Genomic DNA, 7,996 nt, shown 5'->3' on the forward strand with positions numbered 1-7,996 from the left:
CTAACTTTATAACTGTGTTGTTTGTTTAAAGGTGCTAAGGTATAAAGGGATACTTACCTAAAACTATGGAGAATACTGTACCTAGAAAGATAACATGGTATGATTTAAATTTTCCTTGGACAGATTTTTCTGTGGCTACTCTAGCCCTATTTATTTGCTTCTTTCTGTCCCCCCATCACCAAAGTCTCTGAGCAGCAGACTTCCAGTTGAATTTATTATTTATTTATTTATTTATTTTTTAATCTTATATACCGCCCAACCCCCGAAGGGCTCTGGGCGGTGAACAACAGTAAATTACATATAGGTTTTAAAAGAATTAAGTTAAAAGCAGCAAATAATAACAACAATGCCTGCAATAGTACCAATTAAATGCTCCCAGAAGGGGAGGAAAAGAGTGGGGCCCATAGGTGGTAATGGCCCGAAAAACAGGAGGGTGGAGGGGGCACTCATCAGCGGTTGGACACTCCGTCTTGCAGGCCCGGTGGAACAACTCCGTCTTGCAGGCCCTGCGGAACTCACCAAGATCCCGCAGGGCCCGGAGAGCTGGAGGAAGAGTGTTCCACCAGGCAGGGGCCAGGGCTGTAAAAGTCCTGGCCCGCGTGGAGGCCAGCCGCGTCATTGAGGGGCCAGGGACTACCAGCAAATTGGCCTCTGCTGAACGCAGAGGCCTAGTAGGGACATATGGGGTAATGCGGTCCCAAAGGTATGAGGGTCCCAGGCCGCGTAAAGCCTTAAAGGTAAGTACCCATACCTTGAAGATGATCCGGAATTCAACCGGGAGCCAATGCAGGCGACGCAATATTGGTTGAATATGGTCACGGGAGGCGCCCCCCGTGAGCAAGCGGGCCGCCGCATTTTGGACCAGTTGTAACCTCCGGATCAACCGCAAGGGTAGGCCCGCGTAAAGCGAGTTACAATAGTCCAACCTGGAGGTGACCGTTGCATGGATCACCGTGGCCAGGTCCGTGTGGGAGAGGAAGGGAACCAGCCGCTGGGCCTGTCGAAGATGGAAAAACGCAACCCGGGTTATATGGGCCACCTGGGTCTCCATTGAAAGAGACGAATCCAGGTGGACCCCCAGGCTGCAGACCGAGGGGGCCGGCGCCAATAAGGCCCCCTCCCACACCGGCGGCTGGAAATTCCCACCCTCCCCCCCACGGCCAAGCCAGAGGATCTCCGTCTTTGATGGATTAAGTTTTAACCTGCTCTGTTGCAACCAACCAGCAACCGCCTCCAAACAGTGCTGGAGAGCTGCAGGGGCGATGACCGCTCCCCCCTCCATCAACAGAATGAGCTGAGTGTCATCAGCGTACTGATGACAGATCAGCCCAAAACTCCGTACCAGCTGAGCAAGGGGTCGCATGTAGATATTAAATAACAGCAGGGACAATAGCGCTCCCTGAGGTACCCCACAATGAAGTGGGCACCGTCGGGAATTCAGGCAGCCTTTGTCTTTTTAAAGGCTTCAGTAAGAGTTGTAAACCCGAACTTTTAAAAAAGAGTCTTTGGAGCTACATGGTTGCATTTCAGAATGGTCAGGACAATAGAGGGTTAGGAATTCTTAAACAAGAGCTATTCCTTTATTAAAGTTACTGTTAATTTTTTGATGTTCTGAATTTTTGAATATTCTTTGTTTTAAATGGTTGTATTTCGTTGCTTGTCTTTGATCCCATTTGTCTGGGAGAAACATGGGTGTATAAATAGTTTAAATATATAAAATAAAAAAATCCCCCACTGTCAGCCAGAGACCATTATAATACCTTTCAAACGTGAACTCCCTAAGTTAATCATACATTGTTTGAAGAAATACATTGTGAGACACTTTTCAATGGATCGCAAAGGAATGCACAAAGATTTTCCTGCATGTCCCATTTATTAATAACATTCTGAAATTAAAATGCAGGGAGCTCAACTGTGTTCAATTGTACCTTTCCTGCCAAGTTTGGGTATTTGCGACAACCTATGTTAGAAGTGAGGGACTTTGTGCAGTCTTTTACTTCAGACTCTAGGGGGGGGGGGGGTCAGAGAGAAAGTGGGGTCCAGCCACTGGACATTCTTTCTCTGCTGCTCTGACACTACCCCTTTGATGTATAGACTGCTAACCTCAGGGAAACCCCCTTCCTGCTTTCCCGCCTCCTCCATATGTACCCATACTCTTCTTCATCTTGCCATCATGAGGGCAGAATGCAGGTCCTGTATCTCTCCCCCCAACCTATTAGTTTGACTAGATTAGGAAGCTACAGTTACTCTATCTTATCCACAGTTGGAGTTCCCACAATAAATGAAGTATATTAGTTTGAATAGATAAAGGAGGCTTTTTATAAATTCATCCCTAGCACACACAGAGATCAGATGGGCTTTGCTGTGCACTCTGCTAACTTTAGATTTTGCACAAAAATCTAACACCTTACACTGGATGATAAGTATTACGTACGTTCAGCCTTCCTATGGTGCTTAATGCTGCACTCTTTGGTTTCATATGGAACAAATAGATCATATAGCAATTTATTTTTATGAGCAAGCAAAATGCTAGTCACACAAATACACTAAAAACTCTTGCACTGAAGATGAGTGCGTTTCATTTGTTTTTCCCCTAGATTTGCATATTTTGAACAGAAGTAAAGCTATTCCATATCATGCAGGAAAACAGCTCCCTTTTCTCTGAACAGAACAGTGATTCATGTAGATGTGGGTTATGATAAAGTTTTTTTCCTCCCTGAGTCATTTAAATAATTGTTTTGCTTTTCTTCTACTTGAGACACTTTCTGGCAGATGACACACTTCATCACACTTCCAATTTCAGTATTTTGGAATTAGCATGTCCATATATTTGAGGTACTACAAGGAAGTCTATCTGATATTGCTTATTTAATTTAGATTGTGATACTCTAATTCATATATTATTTGACTGCAAGGCCTTGTTCACTTAAGAGAGATATACATGAAGGAAGTAGTATGTGGCAAAGTTAGAAATTACTCTGCATCCAATGTGGTTTCTGTCCATTTTGACTGAACAAAGAAAGCATTCCCACTTTTAACTGTTCAAGCTTTTACACATACGTTTGACATACAGAGAACCATAGAACTAAGCAGTGTGTGTAACTTACAACACCAACAGTTAGATGATTTATAGCCCAATCCAGAAGGGGAGGGCGAAGAGGGTTGTGGAGGCAACTGGGCCCTATGCCAGTGGAAACATGCTCCCTGGAGCACTTACCCCAACATAGGGGCAAATCTGCTGGCAGGTGGCTGACATGGCCTCCCACCCCAGCACCATCACCAGCCCTGCTGGCATAGTGGAGGAGTTCCAGAGACGTGGCCATCGGCTCCCACCATGGCATTGCCTCCAGGAACGTGGTAGACTGGAACATGGACCTTTGGGATGGTATAAGCTAGCCCATTGAGCTCAATGGAGGGCTTTTTGGTGGCCAGGAGGAGAGGGTTGCCTCATCATGTCGCCAAAAAGCCCTCTGGATTGAGCTCTGAATTCGGCTGCCCCTAGCTGCCACAGTGCTCTGGATTGGGTTGCCTGAGCCCAATCTGGGGGTGGGGGCAAACTCTCCTCTGGAGCTGATGCAGCCCTGTGTTGATGGAGGCTCCCACGCCACCAGCACAATTGGCAAATGCACTGGTGAAGGTGATAGACATGTGGACACCCAGGAGCCATGTCTCAGCCTCTTTTGCCTAGAATGCTGCACTGGCATGGCTGGGGGCATTCTGGGGGTATTTTCAGGATTACGTAAGTTAATGAATCCAATAGAAGACTTTCTGGGGGCAGGTTTCTTTTAATCTTTTCTCCCTCCCCACACCACTAGAAAACTCTCTGGAGATGGTAGGGTGACATCCCTGGCTGCCCAGGGCTCTGGACTGGGATGTTACTCAACCCTTTGCTAAAGAGTTATCAGTATGGAAAAAGCAGGTATAAACATTATGGCCACTGCTTTGGCAAAATGGGACAATCTTGCTCCTTATTCCATTCATTCCTGAGACTCTGAGTATTATTTTATTTATTTATTTATTTATTTCAATTTATTATACCGCCCCATCCCCGTAGGGCTCTGGGCGGTGTACAATACAATGCACATATACAGATAAAAATGCACGTATACAAGTAAAATAACTAAAACCATTAAAAGCAGCAGTAAAATAAAAACTAGTAGAAAGATTAAAACTAACACGCAATGGCGTCCGACAGATCCATTTCCAAACCCTCTTTCAGGGGGAAGATCAGCAAACCCCAGATGGCAAAGGCACTGATGTAAAGGCCATGGGGGGGGGGGCACCATCAACGGCTGGATCCTCCAAAGGCCTGGCGGAACAACTCCGTCTTACAGGCCCTGCGGAATTCAGTAAGATCCCGCAGGGTCCGGACAACTGGTGGAAGAGCGTTCCACCAGGCTGGGGCCAGGGCCGTAAAGCCCTGGCCCGTGTGGAGGCCAACCCATTATCAGCGAGGGGCAAGGGACCACCAGTAGATTGGCCTCCGCAGAGCGAAGAGGCCGTATAGGGACATGTGGGGTGATGCGGTCCCGAAGATACGAAGGTCCCAGGCCGCGTAAGGCCTTAAAGGTCAGCACCAACCCCTTGAAGATGATTCGGAACTCTACTGGGAGCCAATGCAGCTGGCGCAGCACAGGCTGGATATGATCCCAGGTGGCACTGCCTGTAAGCAGAGCAGCGCAGCTGCATTTTGGACCAGTTTTAACCTCCGAATCAGGCGCAAGGGGAGGCCCGCGGAACGCGAGTTACCAGAGTCTAGCCTGGAGATGACCGTTGCATGGATCACTGTGGCCAGGTCAGTTTGGGAGAGATAAGGGGCCAGCCGCCGGGCCTGGCAAAGGTGGAAGAAAGCAACCCGTGTTATATGGGCCACCTGGATCTCCATTGATAGAGACGAATCCAGGTGGACCCCCAGGTTGCGTACGGAGGGGGTCGGTGCCAATGTGACCCCCTCCCACGCAGCGGCTGAAACATCCCCCTCTCCCCCTCACGGCCCAGCCAGAGGATCTCCGTCTTCGATGGATTCAGTTTTAACCTACTCTGTCGCAACCAACCAGCGACCGCCTCCAAACAATGCTGTAGAGCTGCGGGGCGGTGGCTGTTCCCCCCTCCATCAGCAGAATGAGCTGAGTGTCATCTGCATACTGATGACAAGACAGCCCAAAACTCCGTACCAGCTGAGCAAGGGGTGCATGTAGATGTTAAACAACAGCGGGGATAATAATGCCTGGGGTACACCGCAATCAGCGGGCACTTCCGGGAGGCCTCATCCCTGCACCTCACTTGCTGAGTCCGCGGAGAAACGAGGCAATCCACTGAAGGACGGTGCCCCGCACTCCAGAGGCAGCCAGGCGGTGGGTCAAAAGGTCATGAGTCGACCACATCAAACGCTCGCGGTAAGATCTAGCAATACCAGCAGCGCCGATCCTGTATGGTCAAGCTGCATACGGAGTGTATCTGTGACTGGCGGCGAGAACAGTCTCCGTCCATGCCCAGCACGGAAGCCGGACTGGAAGGGGTCGAAAGCCGATGTGTCATCCAGGAAGCCTGAAGCTGCTCCAGCACCACTCTCTCAATTACCTTCCCCAGGCGACAGATTCGAAACGGGAGGCGGTAATTGGCCAGATCCCTAGGATCTAATGATGGTCTTTTTAAGAGTGGGTGGACCACTGCTCCTTCAACCCATCTGGGAAAACTCCTTGCTCAAGGGAGTTATTGATGATACTCAACAGATGGGGTCGTAGCTCCGCCTGGCAGGCTTTCACAAGCCAAGGCAGACACGGATCCAGAAGGACAGGTAGTAGGTCTAACAGCAGCTAAGGTCGGTCCTGTCTACAGCGGCTTCATAGAGTAGGGAAAACTGGGCCAAACACGGGCCAGAAGCTGGCAAGGGAGTCTCCAGTTCACTAATTGTAGCCAAAAGCGTGGGTGGGAGGTCATGGCGGAGGGCTTCGGCGCAACCTTATCGCCAAAGAAGCTCGCATAAATGCCTCACAGCTGATATCAATTGGAGAGTTTGATGACCTCTCTCTGACCAAGGAGAGTCAATGACCGGCAATTATCTTGAAACAGATTGGAAGCTGAAGGCTAGAGCTGGCGGGCCGATGGAGGAGGAGAAGAAGACCCTCTTAAGCGCTCAGCCGTGCGCATGCATCATCATGGAGGCTTTCATAAGCGTCCTATAAGATGTTAGCGCCGAAAGCCATTGATGCGTGAGATTTCCTCCACACTGCGCTCTCTCTAGGCGTCTAAGACCCGCTTCATTTGGGCGCAACTCCCTCCATTATACCATGGAAGCGCGTCAGCGGGGGCTGTAAGAGGGCGCCGAGGGGCAACAACTGCTCGATGGCATCGGAGAGGCGGGCATTTCCAGTCCTCCACCTGCTCATGTCCCGAAAGGTGTGCCGGTAAAGGGTTCCAGAGAGTGAAAGAGCATTCAGGAAACCAAAGTGGATCCATAAAGTCTCAGCGGGCGGGCAAAAATGCGGCCCGTACGCCCTATGGAGCCGGGGGTGTTGACGGCCAACCGTCCATCCGGACCTTCAAAGGCATAAGTGGTCCGGACCATGGCACTCTATTGATAGAGGATCACGACCAGAGTTCATCCCTGAGCCGAAGACCAAATCCGAAGCGTGTGGACCGGCCTCATGGGTAGGGGCCAAAGTTGATTAAAGGAAGAGGCCTAAGCGTTGCCATAGATGACGCACTAGGTCAGCGGCACGCCCGATACGCCGATGGCCCCGGCGGTACGTCGGCGTGGATGTTGAAGTCCCCAAAACAATAAGTTTGGGGAACCGCATAGCATATCCGACACCACCTCCAGCAAACCGTGACAGAGCTGCACTCCCGATCGCGCTAAACCCGGTACACCAGGAAGAACAGCCAACCTCTCCGAAGGCCAACCACTCTAGGTGACCGACACACTCCATGCCAGTGATCTCCAGGTTAGGGACTGCCCTAAAGAGGGATAGACTCGCAGCCCGGATGAACAATGCCACTACCCCGGCCCTGTGTTGCGTGATGTCGGTGAGCCGCAGGCATGCGAAACCCGGGAGCGCGACTTCGCCCATGAAGCGACGGTCTCACCATGCAGCACCCAGGTTTTGGTGACACCTGCCAGAGTCCTGCTGGAGGCACCGAGGAAAATCTCGAGAGAAGTACCATGATGCTTATTGTTGAAATGGACCTGGCATTGATTAGCACCAATGACGAAGCAAAATTATCCCTGATCCCAGCCACCATCGTTTCTTGCCAGGATTGGTAGGAGAGTCAGAAGGTGGGCGAGCATGGCTGTATCTCGTGCATCACTTCTGTATCATATGGCGCGCCGCCTACGCAGTACTCTGCCCCGTCCCATCCAAAGCGGGGATCCCCAGCCCCAAAGTTGGTGCCCCCATAATTATGCAACTTCCCTTTATCCTAAAACCTAACTAGTCTCAGCCTAACCAACCCTGGTATAAAAGCCAGGCTGATCAACTAACCTACCTATCGACTAATGCCTATAATACAACAAGTAATAACTTCACAAAAACATTCCTATTACAACAATATCCTCTACCTGGGGAAGTGTAATATAGGGTTGGGAAAACTGAGGTTAAAGGAAACTAGATGATAAGCCCGAAGGGGCTGCACCACTTAGAATCTGTCCCGAAGTAAGACCTTGCTTGTATGAAGTGGTGGTGGGTGTATCCAGAGATGGGTAAGAAGTGCTACAGCCCGGAGTGAAGGCTGAGGGCTCACACCACCCAGAAGCCACACCACTTTGCAAGCCTTGGGCTGGTGGGATCCTGCGTAGCTGGGCCCACCCTGGAGTCCCAATGGTGGGTGGGGAAGGACTCTCCTCCTTCCCAGTGGCAGCAGGCAGCTCACCAGGTGGCTTCTGCTTGGCGGAGGCAGGCAGGCAGGTGGGAGGGGTCTGTCCCAGGCAGGGGCTAAGCACAGCTGCCTTGGGCTGCTGGGTGGAACTCCCTGCACGTGTGTAGCCTGCCCAGGCCCC

The sequence above is a fragment of the Sphaerodactylus townsendi genome, linkage group LG04, assembly GCF_021028975.2.
Source record: "Sphaerodactylus townsendi isolate TG3544 linkage group LG04, MPM_Stown_v2.3, whole genome shotgun sequence".
Taxonomy (NCBI): domain Eukaryota; kingdom Metazoa; phylum Chordata; class Lepidosauria; order Squamata; family Sphaerodactylidae; genus Sphaerodactylus; species Sphaerodactylus townsendi.